This window comes from Pseudorca crassidens, chromosome 10 (genome assembly GCF_039906515.1).
Source record: "Pseudorca crassidens isolate mPseCra1 chromosome 10, mPseCra1.hap1, whole genome shotgun sequence".
Lineage (NCBI taxonomy): Eukaryota > Metazoa > Chordata > Mammalia > Artiodactyla > Delphinidae > Pseudorca > Pseudorca crassidens.
In genome coordinates this window covers 100,848,796-100,866,633 of record NC_090305.1, presented here as the reverse complement: position 1 = coordinate 100,866,633, position 17,838 = coordinate 100,848,796, and the positions used below count along the sequence as shown (strand labels likewise).

General features: G+C 44.8%; 1 protein-coding gene across 12 annotated transcripts in view; it reads left to right on the top strand.

Moving 5' to 3' along the window:
* The window catches only part of ATP2B2 (ATPase plasma membrane Ca2+ transporting 2), a 351,715-nt gene that overhangs the window by 147,069 nt on the left and 186,808 nt on the right, over positions 1 to 17,838 (top strand). For 9 of the 12 annotated variants that reach the window (XM_067755444.1, XM_067755442.1, XM_067755451.1 and 6 more), the window contains one exon: positions 13,180 to 13,274. The exons of the other annotated variants lie outside the window; for them this stretch is intronic. The gene's annotated coding sequence lies outside the window, so the exon portion shown is untranslated. The remainder of the gene's footprint in view (positions 1 to 13,179; positions 13,275 to 17,838) is intronic. 12 annotated transcript variants of the gene reach the window in all.

Here is a 17,838-nt window from a genome sequence, read left to right as displayed (position 1 = left end):
TGGAGGCAGCCCCCCCAGACCTGCAGCCGTAGAATATGACCTTGTCAGGCCTGTAAAGGATCAAATGTTCCAACCCCTTGTAGTGGGGCAGCTGAGGCTCAGTGGAGGGGAAAGGACTTGCCCAAGGCCACCCAGCCTCAGCGGCAGTCGGCTTTGGCCCAGGGATGCTGACTCATAGCCCATAGCTCTCCCCCACCACCTGTCAAGGACTGTGCCTGCCCCGGCCCCTCTGCCCCCTACTCTGCCCCAAGCCCCTCTCCCCTCCCCGACCTCCAGCCAGGGAAGCTCGCTGCTCAGTTCCGAGTGCGGGAGTGCACCCTCTCTGCACAGCAAGTCAACATCCCTGCCTCGGAGTCGAGGTGTGGCAGATGGCAGAGCAGAACTGAGCCTCGGTTTACTCTTGACTCATAGAGGACATCGCACAAGTGCACAGCGCTCGCTGGTGGGGGCAACAGGTCTGGCACGTGGGGCAGCAGAATCTGCCGGCTTTGAGAGCCACGCAACCTGAGTTCAAATCCTGGCTTGGCCACCTTCAGCCGTGCGCCCTGAGGTACACAGTCTTCCCTCTGAGAGCCGCCGCTTCCCCATTTGTAAAGTGGAGCAGTGAGGCCCAGAGGCCATCTTTTATCAATTTCATAGGCACATGGCTTCATGGAGGGAGAAGATGCACATGTGGTGAGGGGACTTTGGGGGCTGCTTTCTATCTCTAGAGAGGGGAAGTGATGGGAAAGTGGTGTCAGAAGGGAGGATCCCTGGCAGGCCCCAAGTTGGGGCCAGGAGCGGAGCTGTCCCAGGTGTGACCCCGCCGTGCCCCCGTGTAGGGGTGTATTGGCTGGTGGCTGGGGCGGAGCCAGGCAAAGCCCGGGGACCCAGACCCTTCCTCTGTTCCCCATAGGTAACCCTGGACAGAGGGACTGGGTAGGGTGGGCCCAGGGAAGGAGAGGTCGGACCGAGGTGGGCAAGGGGCACACTGAGAGGGTCTTTGGTCTTCAGTGGGGAGACTGAAGGGTGGGAGGGAGGGGAGGGGAGAGGCCTCCTTCCCTCCCTCCTCTGCCCCCTGATCGAGTCAGGCTCATGGAGGCTTCTCAGACTAAGGTCCAGCCTCTGGATGATGGGATAATCATTTGAGGGGAGGGGGCTGTGAGAGTGATGGGGGATGGGCAAACCCATCTTCCTGACTGATGTACCATGTGCAAGCATGTTTTCCTACATATATGTTTACTATAGAAAACAGGGAAATACAAACACTTTATAGAAGAACCGAAACTTTCACCCCACAGTGTTGACATTTGGGGAACACTATGTCTTTCAAAATTACTATATCTTTTTTTTTTCTAGGCTATAAACAATACATTTCTTGTTGTAGGTCATAGAAATTGAGATCTTATCTACTCTGAATTTTTCACCTCAGGTTATTATTTTCCTGGGTTATTAAAAATTATTTGAAAACATGATTATTGATAGATACATAATATTCTGTCCTGTGGCTTCTCAGTAATTTACGTAACTAATCTCTTAGATTAGAAATTTAGATTGTGTCCAGATTATTGCCATGATTAAAAAGAAAAACACCGTGATCAACATCGATATGGCTCAAACATCGTTTGCATTTCTAATTCCTTCCGTTAGAATAAGTTCTTAAGCAAAATGACTGGGTAAGAGGATGTACATTTTTTCCTTTATTTTGTTTTTTTACTATTATATTTGATACATACAAAGGAAATTATGTAGCATATATGTTAGTTTAATAATACAATGTATATCGTGGACTTAGAATGTCACCAATAACTTGCATATTCCTGTGTGAGTGTCCCCATCCCAACCCCCTGCCTCTTTCAGAGGAAGTGACCATCCTGTGTTTATCATTTCCTTGCTTTTTTTTTTTTTTCTATAGACTGTATTTTTTAGAGCAATTTTAGGTTCACAGAAAAACTGAATAGAAAGTACAGAGAATTCCCATATGCTTCTTTTAAAAAAACATTTCTATCTCGTGTGTGTATGCTTACACCATCTATTGTTTAGTTTTGCTTTTGCTTTAGTTCTTTAAAATGTCATTGCGCAGTATGTAACCTTTTGAGTCTTGCTTCTTTCCGGCAACATTCTGTTTCTCTGATTCATCCACGTGGTTGCTGCAGCTGGAGCTGGTGCATTTGTATGGCTGTATAGTATTCCGAGGCATGAAGATATTGCACTCTCGTTGATCTGTTCTCCTTCTGGTGAACATGGGGGTGGTTTCCAGAGCAGCTGTTGCCATCAGTGTTGCTGGGAACATTCTTGGCCATGGCGCCATCACCTAGAAAAGGAACACGCGAGGTTAAAGCAGATTTGGGAGGGGGTAGAATCCAGAGTGGAGCACACACAAGCTTGAGCTGAGGTGTCCACAGGCCATGAACTGATCTGGCTTTGGAGGAGGGCTGCTACACAGAACGTCTCGTGGGCTTGCCTGAGCTGGAATGCGCCGTTTCTCATCCCTCAAGCTCAGCTGCCAGGGTCATTGTCTTGGGCTTGGGAGCAAAAGTAGAACCCTCTCCCCTGCCCGCCTTCAAGGAGGCAGAAGCACTGTTTGTGAAGGGAATCACTGTCCCTCCCCCTTTAGCCTCAGTGCCATTAAATCTGAGTATCCCTAACTGTGGATGGTATACCCCTGATGGTACCTAAGAGGATACTAGGTGGTATGAAATAACAGCCCATCACCTGGTGAGAAAACTCATCTGTTTCCAGTTCTCTTTCAGTCTTCCAGGTCACCTCAAGGCTAAAGGTTCTGTCTGGAACTAGTGTGTCTTTAATTATGGCCCCCTCCCTGCCTGAACACTGGCTAGACTCTAGGCAGAGAGCAAGCCACCTTTGGGCTCAGGGCCTCAGGCAGGCAATAGAATCCACTAAACATCAGGACATCCTGTTATAATTTTTCTGTTGTGGTCATCTTTTATTTGTGGTGAGTGGCACTGGTTTTCCTTTTAAAATAGATGTGTTTAAGTTTTAATGAGGCAAGCTATTAAGAGAAAATGAGATTGATTAAAGGACAGATAGTAATCATCTTGACAGTCATATTTGATTGACCCGGGTTGGGGAAATTCTGACCTCAATCAGCCATTCTCCAACTTTCTGTCTCCGGACGCTTTACATTCTTAAAAATGATTGAGGACCCCAAAGAGTTGTGCTTATGTGAATATTATCTCTTCATATTTACCATATTCGAAGTCAAAACTGAGATTGTAATAATACTTGTATGTTAATTCTTTTAAAAATAACAATAATAAATCCATTATGGTAACATACTTTATGAAAAATAACTATATTTTCCAAAAAAAAAACAACTAGGAAAGTAGTGTTGTTTTATGTTTTTGCAAGTCTTTTTAATGACTTAACTGAAGACAGCTGGATTCTCATCTGCTTCAGCATTCAATCTGTTGCCATATGATGTTTGGCTTACTGTGTTTGAAGAAATTCCAGCCTCACAGAGATATGTTGTGGGAAAGGGAGGAGGATTCTAATAGCCGTTCAGATAATTGTAGATATCCTTCTTTGATACTACACCCAAACTCAACAAGTGATGGCGTATTCGTTTGCTAGGGCTGTTATTCAACCAAATTTGGGCCCACTCATCCGTGCACAGTAAAGCCAATCTGTTGACACCAGGTTGTGGTAAAGGCAAGTATAGCACTTATTGCAAAGCACCCAATATGGGGCCAAACAAGGAGAATGGGAAGCTCGTGTTCAAAAGACCTGAACTCCTCTATGGCTCTTGGGGAAGGGTTTTGAAAGGCAACATTAGGGGTGAGGGTTGTAGGGTACTTGATCAGCTTGTGGACATTCTTCTGATTGGTTGGTAGTGAGGTAATAGGGTGGCTTTTCAGGAGTTAACATCATCATCCTTCTGGTTTCAACCGGTCTGGGGTCTACATGCTGGTGGTCAGCATGCAGTTAGCTTCTTCTACCTGGAGGGGATTTTAGTATCCACAAAACAACTCAAGGATATGGCTCAAGAGATTACCTAGAGCCCTTGAAGAAGAACTAAAGGTCCTTGACTTTGTTTTATGGCTAAGCTGTTATTATTTTGTCTTGCTTGACTGTTTTCCTTTGTTTCTGCATTTTCTCACTTCTCTGATTAAATTTGCTCTTTGGAACTCGGGGAAGGCCTAAGAAGCTAAAACTTTTTTATAAACAAGAGGTGGGGGGACCTGGTGGGGGGAGTCTGTCCGCAAGAAGGCCCCACAGGGTCCTGCTCAGTTACAGGGCTGCCATAACAAAATACCACAGACTGAATGACTTCAACAACAGAAATGTATTTTGTCATAGTTGTGGCAGTTAGAAGCCCAAGATCAAGGCTTGCTGGCCTCTATCCTTGGCTTGCAGATGGCTGTTTTCTCACTATATCCTCACAGGGTCCTTCCTCTTGTGTGCACATCCCTGGTATCTCTCTGTGTGTCCAAATTCCCTCTTCTTATAAGGACAGTAGTCATTTTGGATTAGGGCCCATTTAATGTCCTCATTTTAACTTAATTGCCTCTTTAAAAGGCCCTATCTCCAAATACAGTCACATTCTGAGGTACTGGGAGGTTAAGACTTCAAGATATGAATTTTGGGAGGGACACAATTCAGCCCAGAGCAGACAGCATTTTTAAAATTAGTTGCAATGAAGAATCTGAAGCCATGGCAATGAACTTTTCATATTGTACCTTATAATCCATTTTTTTTCTTTCGCTTTGATGAATTTTTTTACCTATGCATGGTTTTGCGACATCCTGCACTGGTCATTTAGAAAATATTGGCTCATTGAGTTATGCAGATCTTTTAAATGTTTGTGTATTTCACTATACAATATCATAAAATGTCACATTTGTTATCTTAGCACTGACCTCATCAGAAACGTCTCTAAGTATTGGGGAAGCTGTCAAGTTCATGATGGCACATACAAGTCTTCCAAAATTCTAATTTTCACTTTGGAAGCTCAAATCTTATCATTGGCAACAAATACTGTCATTTGTTTTCCTTGAAATGATAGGCTCACTCTGTTCATTTTTGAGAAAATGTCTGCCAGATACCCAAGTCTGAATAACTATTGTGTGTCTGTCAGTTGTTCTTTTATGTAAAAATGGGTTTGGTGAAAACAGAGGCAAGTTCAGCTCACAACTCAAATGCTCATAGGAGAACCTCTCCTCCAACACCCATCATACTTGGGTTACAGCAGAATGCTTGATGCATATATTTCCCATTCCATGTTCCCATGTTGAGAGTTAATAAAATTAGTCATTTTTACTGCTTCATCCGGGACATTCCTTAGTGAAGCTGGCATTTTTTACCGCCCGCGTGTGGTGATGAAGAATAGGATGACGACTAGTACAGTTTGGTGCCACTCCCTGATTCATGCTAGGGCACCAGCAGTTTTTGCACCAGCAGTGCAAATATCAACAGGTGAAGGTGGTAAATAACATCTAAATGTTATTAGGAAGATGGTTTTGATCTCTCAGCCCCCCGTGTAAGCGTCTTGGGAACCCTCACGGGCATGTGGACCACACTTTGAGAACCATTTTGACCTAGATAAAAAACACGGAGATGATTTGAGGCCTCGAAAATGACCTTGGTGCCAGAGTGACAAGACCTGGGTGTGATTCTAGCTCTACCAGTGTGGAACTGAGTGGCCTTGGTTAGCTCACTGACCTCTAGAAGCCAGGCACTTTACACATAAAGGGTGGTGGGAGCTTCCTGCCTCCCAGAGCTGGGGAGGGAAGGAAATAAGGTACAGACTTGAGAGCCTTTTGTGAAAGGTAATGCACAGCCCAGGCAAGAGGAACCAGCTGTGGTGGGGAATGAGGCAAAGTTATGAACTTTCATGCCCTGGCTTAAGTCATTTTTGATTAGCGACACAGCCCAGATCCCTGTATTCCCCTGAAGAGACCTCAGAAGGTTAGACCTAGAGACCCTGAAAGAGATGCCCAGCAGGATTTCTAGTTTTAACAAATCGGCATCTTTGGGGCTCTGCTCCAGGTCACCCATTACCACCTACAGCTTTGAAAGGAAAAGGCCTCCTAAAAGCCCGGAGTCCTACGGGTCCTTGACTGGACAGGTAGGCATTCACCTGGGTCAGGTAGAAAGCTGGGAGCCCATGGGAAATGACAGGCATCTTAGAAAATCTGATTTGTTTAGCTGTGTTAAGACGATATAGATGATTCTGGAAAACTCCAGGGAGCTGGAAAGCACACGTTCAGAGGGCTTCAGGTGGGCTCCTGCTTCCGGGATGGTGGAGTAAAGGTACTTGTCCCTAGGTGCAACTGAGAACCCTAGACATTCTATACAAAATAAGCATAAGAAAATTCTAAAAGATAGAGAGAAGACAGACCTGCTTCTTGGGACCTGGGGACCCAAGAAACAGCATAGCAGTGAGTTCCTGGTGAGTTTTCTTTTTGCCTCATATAGCCCAGAGTTGGAGCTGAAGAAGCCAGAAATGAGGAAATGCCAATGGGCAGGCAAAAAAATGCCCCAACAGAAACCTGGTCTCTCTAGCTAAAGAAGCAGGAAAGGGGCAGCCTAGCAGAACAGACACTTTTAGGCAAAAACTCTCTACTCTAACTAAACACCATAGAAAAGATTGTGGCTCCACCCCCACCAGCAAAGATCCAGTGGGGAGATTAGACTTCCCCCTTCACCAGACTGCAATGAAGCGTCCCAAGTCCCCCACGGGAGTGGTGTCAGAGAAGGCCAGGTAGGGAGCCAGGATTTTCATTCCCCACTGGGTGGTGACAAGACCTCACCCCAGTCCTTGTCATGATAGTGGAGAGACCACACTGGGAGCAGTAACAAGGCACTCCTGTACCTCCCAGCCATGGAGGTATCAGTGGGAGCCTGATGGGGAGCTGGATTTCCCAACCAACCCCCTTTCTCTGCTGGAGTAGTGTCAGAGGAAGCCAGCTGAAACAGAAGGTTTAAATGAGATCCAGTCTCATAACATAATACCCCAAATGCCCAAGTTTCTGTAGAAATTCACTTATAACAAGAGCTAGGAAGATCTCAAACTGAATGAAAAAAGGCAATCAATAGAAGCCAACGCCAAGATGACAGAGATGTTGAAATTATCTGACAAAGATTTTAAAGCAGGCATCATAAAAATGCTCCAAGAAACAGCTATAAACACACTTGAAACAAATGAAAAAAATAGAGTGTGTCAGCAAAGAAACAGAAGCATAGAGAAGAACCAAATAGAAATTTTAGACTGAAATATATGATAACTGAAATTTAAAAGAAAAATTCAATGGATGTGCTTTACTGAAGGCCGGAGGGGACAGAGGAAAGAATCACTGAACCGGAATATAGGACAATAGAAGTTACCTAAGCTGAATAACCAAGAGAAAATAGACACAAGATAAATAAGTAAACACAGCCTCAGGGACCTGTGAGATTGTAACAAAAGATCTCATGTTTATGTCGTTGGACTCCTGGAAGGAGATAAGAGAGGAAGTGAAACTGAAAAAATACTTGAAGAAATAGTGGCTGAAAACTTCCCAAATTTGGCAAATAACATAAACCTACAGATTCGTAAAGCTGAGCAAAATTCCAAAGAGAATAAACTCAACAAAATCCACACCAAGGTAAAAAATAGGTAAACTTCTGAAAACTAAAAACAAAACAGAAGTCTTAAAAGCAGTGAGAGAGAAATGACACCTCATCTATAAGGGGGAAACAATTCAAGTGACAGTGAATTTCTCATTGGAAACCATGGAGGCCAGAAGGAAGTGGCACAACATTTTTCAAATGCTGAAAGGAAAGAAAAGTCAACTCAGAATCCTATATCCAGCAAAAATATTCTTCAAGAATGAAGGGGGGGCTTCCGTGGTGGCACAGTTGTTGAGAGTCCACCTGCCAATGCAGGGGACGTAAGTTCGTGCCCCGGTCTGGGAAGATCCCACCTGCCGCGGGGCGGCTGAGCCCGTGAGCCATGGCCGCTGAGCCTGTGTGTCCGGAGCCTGTGCTCCGCAATGGGAGAGGCCACAACAGTGAGAGGCCCGTGTACCGCAAAAAACAAACAAACAAACAAAAGAATGAAGGGGAAATCAAGACAGTTTCAGATGAAGAAAAACTGAGAGAATTTATTGCCAGAAGACCTACCCTAAAAGAGTGCTAAAAGAAGTTTCCTAAACAGAAAATAAACAATAAAAAATGAATCTTGGGGCTTCCCTGGTGGCACAGTGGTTGAGAGTCCGCCTGCCGATGCAGGGGACGTGGGTTCGTGCCCCAGTCCGGGAAGATCCCACATGCCGCAGAGCGGCTGGGCCCGTGAGCCATGGCCACTGAGCCTGCACGTCCGGAGCCTGTGCTCCGCAACGGGATAGGCCACAACAGTGAGAAGCCTGCATACTAAAGAAAAAAAAAAAAGAATCTTGGAACATCAGGAAGGAAAAAAAATATGGTAAGCAGCAATATGGGTAAATGCAATTGACCCTTTCTTTCTCTTCTTGAGTCTTCCAAATTATATTTGACAATTGAAGCAAAAATTATAACACTTTCTGATGTAGTTTTAAGTGATGTAGAAAGAACAAGTAGCAAACAAAAATTAAAATTGCAGACTTAAAGTTTAATGTATCAATAATTAAATTAAATGTAAATGGTTTAAATAGACCAATTAAAAGACTAATATTGACAGAGTGGCTTGAAAAACATGACCTGACCATACACTATCTACAAGAAACTCACTTCAAATATAATAATACAGGCAGGCTGAAAGTAAAAGAATAGACAAAATGTATATCCTACCAACATTAATCAAAAGAAAATAGGAGTAGCTATATTAATATCAGATAAAGTAGACTTCAGAGCAAAGAAAATTACTAGAGTAAGAAAGGAATATTATATAACAGTAAAAGAGTCAAGCCACCAAGAAGATATAGCAATCCTAAATGTATATGCACCAAACAACAGAGCTATAAAATATGTGAAGCAAACAGTGATGGAACTGACTACAATTATAGTTGGAGACTTCAACACCCCTCTCTCAATAATCGATAGAGCAATTAGACAGAATATCAGAGCAAGGATATAGAAGAACTCAACAACACCGTAAACCAACAGGATCAAATCAACATTTATAGAACAGATTCTTTTCATGTGTCCACAGAATATACACCGCAATAGACCATATTCTGGGACATAAAATAAACTTCAGCAAAATTAGAATTTAAATCAAAGAGAATGTGTTCTCCAATTACAGTAAAATCGAACAAGAAATCAATAATAGAAAGATAACAGAAAAATCTCCAGCCACTTGGAAGCTAAATAATACACATCTAAATAATCTGTGGGTCAATGATAAAGTCTAAATGAAAAATTTTTAAATATATTGAACTGAATTGAAATAAAAATACAACATATCAGAATGTGTGTGACATACCTAAAGCAGTGCTGAGACAGAAATTTATAGTACTAAATGCATAATTAGCAAAGAGAAGAGCCTCAAATCAATAATCTAAGCTCCATCTTGACAAAATAAAAAAGGAAGAGCGAAATAAACCCAAATCAAGCAGGAGGAAGGAAATAATAAAGAGCAGAAATCAGTAAAATTGAGAACAGAAAATGAATAGAGAAGACGCAATGAAACAAAGAGCTGAGTCTTTGAAAATATCAACAACATTGACAAAACTTTAGCAAGACTAACAGGGAGAGAGAAAGAAAGAGAAGGAAAGAGAGAAATTACCAAAATTAGAAATGAAATGTGATATCACTATAGACCTTGCAAGTACACAATTGGATGGTAAGGGAATACTATGAATAACTCTACGCACATAAATTTGACAACCTAAATGAAATGGACCAGTTCCTCAAAAAATGCAAACTACTACAGTTCACCCATATGAAATAGATAATTTGAATAGCACTATAATTATTGAGGAATTTTAATTTTTAAATACCCTAAAAAGAAATCCCCAGACCAGATAGTTTCACTGGAGAATTTTACCAAATGCTTAAAAAATTAACACCAACTCTATACAATGTTTTCCAGTAAGCAGAAGAGGAAGGAACACTTTCCAATTTATCTTATGAAGCTAGAATGACCCTGATATCGAAACCAGACAAAGACAATACCAAAAAGAAAAACTACAGGCCGACATCCCTCATCAATATAATGTGAAAATCTTTAATGAAACATTAGCAAATAAAATTCAGCAATGTATAAAAGCAATTATGCATCATGACCAAATAGGGTTTATTCCAGGAATGCAAGGTTGGTTCAACATTTAAAAATCAGTTAGTATAATTGACCATGTTAATGGTCTAAAGAAAAATCACATGATAAATCCATCAATGCAGGAAAAACATTTGATAAAATTCAACAACCATTCATGGTATAATGTTCAGAAACATAGGAATAGAGGGGAATTCATTCAATTTGATAAAGAACATCTACAAAAAACTACAGGTAATATTATCTTAATGGTTAAAGACTGAATGGTTTCTCCTAAAATTTGGAATAAGGCAAGATGTTAGCTCTCACCACTTATATTCAAATCGTGCTGGAAGTTCTAGCCAATGCAACAAGACAAGAAAAGGAGTATGGATTGGAAAGGAGGAAATAAACTGTCCGTATTTGCAGCTAACTTCATCATCTACATGAAAAATCCAAAAGAATCTATTAAAGAAAAAAAAACCTCCTAGAAGTAATAAGCGATTTCAGGAAGGTCATAGGGTACAAGATAAACATAAAAAAATCTACTGTATTTCTGTATACTAGCAATGAACATGTGGGCACAATAATTTAAAATGCAGCGCCATTTACAGTCACTCAAAAAATGAAATACTTAGGTGTAAATTTAACAGGACATGTACGAGATTGGTATGCTGAAAACTACAAAAAAAAAGCTGATGAAAAAAATTTAAAAATATCTAAATAAATGAAGCAACATATATGTTCATGGATTGGAAGACTCACCATAGTAAAGATGTCAGTTCTCTGCAGTTCCTACCAAGATCCCCCAACATGTTTGTAGATGTAGAAAAGGTTATTCTAAAATTTATATGGAACAGCAAAGGAGCTAGAATAGCTGAAATGGTCTTGAAAAAGAATAAGTAAGAAGAGTCAGTCTACCTGATTTTAAGATTTATTATAGAGAAATCAAGACTTTGTGGTATCAACAGAGAGGTGACACATAGAGCAATGGGATGGAATAAAGGACCCAGAAGTAGACCCACACAAATAAGCCCAAATGACTTTTGACCAAGGTGCAAAAGCAGTTCAGTGGAGGAAAGATGATAACCTTTTCAATAACTAGTGCTGAAGCAATAGGACATCCATAAAGAAAAACAAACAAACAAACAAAAACCTATCTAAGTCTTATGCCTTATACAAAAATTAACTCAAAATGGATCATGGTCTTAACTATAAAATGTAAAACTATAAAACTTTTAGGGGGAAAATGTAAGGGGAAAATCTCCGGGATCTAGGGCTGGGCAAAGAGTTCTTAAGCTTGACCCCAAAGCATGATCCATAAAAGAAAAAAAATGATAAGTTGGATTTCACCAAAGTTAAAAGCTCATGATCCACAAAAACAAACAAACAAAAAAACCTCTTATAAAGATGAAGACAAGCTACAAACTGGGAGAAAATATTTGCAAACCACAAAATCTGACCAAGTACTGGTATCTGATATGTATAAAAAACTCTCCAAACTCAACCATAAAAAGAAATCAAACAATCTAATTAGAAAATGGACAAAAATCATGAAGAGAAATTTCTATGACGAGAATATACAGATGGCAAATAAGCACATGAAAAGATGTTCAACATCATTAGTCATTAAAGATAGGCAAATTAAAACCACAGTGAGATATAATTGCACACCTGTCGGAACGGCTAAAATAAAAAATGACACCACCAAATGCTGGTGAGGATGCAGAAAAACTGGTTCACTCATACATCGTAGGCAGGATGTAAACTGGTACTATAAAACCATTGGGAAGTTTGTTTAAAAACAAAAAACAACTAAATATACAACTACCATGTGACCCAATAATTGTCCTATTGTGCATTTATCCCAAATAAATGTAAACTTATGTTCACACAAAAACCCTGTACAGAAGGTTATAGTAGCTTTACTAATAATTGCCAAAAATTGGAGATAAGCCAGATGTCCTTTAATAGATGATTAAGTTACCTACGGTCCACCCACATCAGGGAGTGGTACTCACCCATAAAAAGGATTGAACTGTCTATACACACAACAACCTGATGAATCTCCACTGAATTGTGCTGAGTGAAAAAAGCCCATCCCAGAAGGTCACACATAGCATGATTCCATTTATAGATATCATTAAAAAAGCAACATTATTGGAGAACAGATTCATGATAGCCAGGAGTTAGGGAGGCATGCGGCGCGGTGGGGGGAGGTGCTGACTATAATGGGACAGCCCAAGGAAGCTTATGGTGACAGAAAGTTCTGTATCTTGATTGTGATTGTGGCTACATAACACTACACACATGATAAAACTGCACGCACACACACGCACGTACACACAAGTGCATGTAAAAGTAGATATTATTATCCTATCCTGCAGATGGGGAAACAGAGGCTTGGAAAGGTCCAGCCACGAGCCCCAGAGCCTCTGTCTCTCCAGAGCACATGCCCATGGCCACTCTGCCTCACTCCCTCTGCCCTTGCAGGCCACACCAGACAGCAGACAGAGGACAGGGAGACCCCACCTTGACACCCTGCTGGCAGTAGACTAGCTCCCCTGAGATGGGGCCTGGGAGGGGTGAAGCCCACCCAGGCAGGCCTTTTTTCTTTCTTTTTTTTTTTTTTTTTTTGCGGTACGCGGGCCTCTCACTGTTGTGGCCTCTCCTGTTGCGGAGCACAGGCTCCGGACGCGCAGGCTCAGCGGCCATGGCTCACGGGCCCAGCCACTCCGCGGCATGTGGGATCTTCCCGGACCGGGGCACGAACCCGTGTCCCCTGCATCGGCAGGCGGACTCTCAACCACTGCGCCACCAGGGAAGCCCCCCAGGCAGGTCTTGATGGAGAAGGCAGGGGCAGCGTTCCCCTGCTTCTCTTCCATCTCCACCCCACCTGACCCTGGCACTAGCCCAGTGCCAGCACACAGGGGACGCTCCACACCGCTGTTCCCTTCCTACTCCTTGCTGACTTGAGTCCCCATTGGGTCACCCACCCCTAACCAATGCCATCTCCCCTTTTCCAGAGCTGAACTTCGTCACCCAGTCCCCAGAGCTGGCAAGACATGGGCCCTATTTTCCAAACCCTGACGCCTTTCATTTAACCAGAAGACGTGGAGGGGTGAGTTGGAGACTGGGGTTTTGCTGGAGCTGGAGATGGGGAAGATCTGGAAAGAGAGCACCCTTGCAGGGAGTGCTGATGGAGGGTCTGATAAGCAGGAAAACAGTGTTTGACAGCAGCTGCCTTCCTTCTGCCATTCTAGCAGGGACACTTGAATTATTTATGCACCATTGTGCAGGTGTGGGGAAATCCCCCCACGTGTCTTTGCGTTTGAATAGGGAGAACGGCTAGGAAGCATAGAAGGAAGGCAGCATCACTGCACACAGTGAACTGAGTCTCAGGTCCCTCGTCAGTAAAATGGGGCGGCAGCAGCATCTCCCTCTTGTCAAGGTCAAGCAAAGATAATCCATGTAAAATGATTAGAAGAGTAGCTGGAACATAGTAGGTGCTCAATAAATGCTAGTTGCCTAGTGCATGTTAGTTAAATGGGGCAGCCCTCTCTGGGGTCAAAATGCCGCTTAGCCTTCCAGAGCCAGCCCATATTGCAGCTCTGTGAGATTTCTCTGGCTCCTAGCTGGGATTAACCACATCTTCCTCTGTTCTCCCAAAGCCCTTTCTTTGGGCCTCTGTTATTGCCTTGCTCGATCCGCCCTGCGTTATATACCTAAGAACCTCAAAGTCCATGCCTGCTCCCCCAGACCCACCCCTGTCAGGGAACAGAGGTCACACTGCTCATCTTTGAGCATCAGAAGCAACTTACCTTCCGAAAGAACCGCCTCTGAGCTAGAGCTCGGAGTCAGGATCTCATCTGACCTTCCCAGAAGGTGTCGTCAGCCCTTTCACAGGTGAGAACACTGAGACCCAGAGAGAAGTAACTTTCAGCCAGGAGCTGGGAGAGCCAGGGTGCAACTCAGAGATTCTGAGCTCACTTTCTATTACCCTGCCCTGCCGGCATCAAGGAAGATGAGTGACTCCAGACCCAAATAAGGGAGGAGGCAGACAGGCAGACCAGCTGCATGCCTCTCTCCTCAGCCCTCAGAGATCACCCAGATCTCTTACCATGCCGAAGTTTTGTTTCTTGCCCAAGCACTTTGGGACCAACCAGGTTGTTTCCAAACACATTACCTAATTGTGCACATATTTATTTAATGCCGTCTCTTGAATATTAAACAATCGGTAATTCGGAACAGAAACACGGGCGTCTAAACCCAGCAGCTTTTGACAGGTGTGGGTGGGGAAGGAGGCTGAGGAGAGCCATCTATGAGCCATTACGGGGTAAAGAGGTGACACCCCCCTCCTCCTCCCAAGATGGGTTGAAAGGCCTCCCAGGTTTATGGTTGGCAAAAACGTCGTGGAATTTTCACCATTGGGGTTCCACCTCTTTTATTATATAACAACAAAGATGCATTAGCTCTTCCCTAAAGGATGCTTGGAGCCGGGGCTTGGCCACCTGTTTATCTGTTTATGAGTGTTTACTGAGCATCCTCTGTGTGCAGTCTCTGTTACACTCTGATTCACCCTTGGGGTGCCTTCGAGTATGAAACACATGAGACTTGGTCCTCATACAGGAGACCAAATAAATACAGAAGATGGCTTCTGGGCGTGGTAGGCACTGTGAAGAAAACAAAACAGGGCTGCAGGGTGGGGACCGGCGGGCAGTCCCTGAGGAGGGGACTTCTGACCAGAGGTCCCGATGGGAGAAGCAGCCAGCCATGCAGAGGTCAGTGTGGTGGGGAGAGCATTCCAGGCGGATGGGGACGGGGCAAGGAGCAAGTGGCCCTGGTGGGGTTGAGGAAGAGCGAGAAAGGCAGTGGGCTGGGGAGGGGTGAGTCAGGGCCCCATGTAGGCTACGCAGGCAGAGGGATACCCCTCTGCCAGAATTGTTGGGGCCAGACCGAGAGGGCCCCCATGAGGAATTGGAATTGCAGTCTGTGTGCAGCGGCAAAGCTGTTGGAGGGCTCTAGCAATCTGATGAATGTTAGGAAGACATCTTTCTGCAGCTGGGAGAGGACTGGGGGGTGGCAGGCATGCAGGGAAGAGCTGGGTCGAGGTTCTAGGGCTGGAGTGCTGGGGGTGGGCAGGGAGACTCCAGGGAAGGCACAGGAGGGGCTGACCGGGCCCCAAATGCTAAAGGATCTGTCCAAGGTGTTTCTCCCAGGGCAGCTGTGGAGGGCCTGGCCTGAGCCTGCAGGAATCACAGTAACTCCGATATTGATGATAATAATAGTACCTAGGATTTACTAAGCACTTACTGGCTGTGAGCCAGACATTGGGCCGAGCCCCTCATCCTCACCAGCAGCCTGTGATATATGTACGTTCATTATCTCCATTTCACAGAAGAGGGAGGGGACCAAGGCACAGAGTGGTGAAGTGAAATGCCCAGGGTTGCTCAGCGAGTTAGTAGCAAAGGTGGGATTTGAACCTCGTCCATCTGACTCCGCACGTATGGCCCTCAGTCCATGCTGGCTGAATGAACTGATAACAATAACAGCAATAGCAATAATGAGAGCAGTCACTTAACTATGGTGCTGGCTATGTGCCCGGCCCTACTCTAAGTGCTTTAAAAAAACACTAATCGTTTAGCCTTCACAACAGCCCATGAGGCAGGCACGACCATTATCCCCATTTTACAGAAGGAGAAACTGAAGTATGGAGCTTACCCTAGCCAGGATTTGAAACCGGGAGTTCTGGCTCCAGAGTCCAGGCTTTTAGCAAAATGCAGTGTAAGTTGGGGGAAGTGGACCACCTACGATCTGACTTGGCGCCATCTGCATTCCCAAGTCTGGGGCCAGGCCCCAGGCCTGCGGGTGGGGCAGGCCCTCCGGGAGCCTGTGGGAGACCACGAAGGGCTGAGCTGTCCCCCACAGAGCCTGCTGGCTCCCCAGTGGCCAGAGCAGAGGGCCTCCCAGAGCCTGGCCCTCCTATAGCTGCCAAGGTGAGCCAGTGCGGCCTGAGCAGAGAAAGTCCTTGACAGCAGAATGGAGAAGTCCCACCACTCTCTTTGCCGACAGGCGCGTACAGAGAGAAGTGAACCGAGAGGGGTTCATCAAGCCAGAGAACGTCCATGGGAAATGTTTACTCCAAGTCTGTTCAGGAACAACCCCCAAAACAGTCCCAGTGGAACCTCTTTTAAGTAAAAACTACAGGCATCGTTCCCTATAAATAAATCCAACGGGCAGAGTTTCCACATCAGAGCAACATATTAGGCCGTCGTAACTAAGGCCAGTTTACAAGTAAGTCAGCTGTCCTTCAGAGGTGGACGGTAATTCCCATCTGAGGGGCAGTGCTGGGGCCGGGGAACAATGCATGCGAAAGTGCTGTGTGAAAGGTGGAAACTTACACACATAAGGGCTTTTAAAGATTCGCGGATTCGTAAACATCTCATCCTTTCCTTGCATCCTGTTCTCCTCAATGAGAGAACAGAGAAAAACATGGGCCCATGCCCTGGCCAGTCTGCCCAAGAGTCTGCAATACCAGGGATGGAGCAGAGAGGCTGGGGTAACGCACCCCAAGCCCCGGAAACTCCTCAAAACAGGTTCTGTATTGGGGAGGTGGGCGTGGCAGACGACCAAGCTCCGCGGCTCTCCTGCCGGTTTCAGGTCCTGACCGTGCAATCCTTGGCAAGGCGTTTAAATTTCTGCCACTGCAGATTTATGTCTTTAAAATGGGAGTAAGAAGCCCTCCCTCTTGAGACTGTTGGAAGGATTAAGTGGGAGAGGACATCTCAGGGCATGGAGTGTCACCTGCTGCTCAGTGGGTCTCTGCCCCGGGCGGCCCCAGTGGGAACGGTTGCCTCAGGTGTGAGGACCCCAGACCCCTTCCCACTGGAAGCACATCAGTTTCTCTGAACCGTACAAACACTGGGAACACTTTGCCACCTGTGTTAGTTTGCTGGGGCTCTTGTGACAAAGCACCACAAGCTGGGTGGCTTAAATTAGCAGACGTTTAGTGTCTCACAGACCTGGAGACTGGAAGTCTGGCATCACGGGGTCGATTCCTTTTGAGGGCCGTGAGGGAGACTATGTTCCCGGCCTCCCCTGCAGCTTCTAGTGGTTGGAAGTTTCGTGATCCTTGGTGATCCTTGGCTTGTGGATGCATTGCCCCATCCCCACCTGCACATCATCTTCCCTCTCTGCTTGTCTATCTCTGTGTCCAAATTTCCCCTTTATAAGGACACCAGTCCTGTAGGGGCAGAGTTCACCCTAATAACCCTCTGTTAACTTGCTTACCTCTGAAAAGACCCTATTTCCAAATGAGGTCATATTCACAGGTACTGGGAGTTAGGACTTCAACATCCCTTTTGGGGGACACACAACACCCTCCTAATTGTTTGAAGCTGACTCTGAATGGGCTCCAGGTTCATTCACAACATTTCTGAAATAGGCTCAAAGAATATTTTACATCATTTTCTAAAAGAACAGTGTCCTCAGAATCACTGACTCCTTAGCTTCCAGTAGATCCCTCATGAACGCTTGGCCTTAACAAACCCCAGTCTGGCTCTCTCAGCCATTATCTTATATGAAGAGCAGGTGGGTTTGAACCCAAGCCCTTGGTCAGCCCTGACTGTGAACTGGACTCCAGGAACATGGGAAGCCACGGTCCCAGCTGTTGATGCGGTCACAGG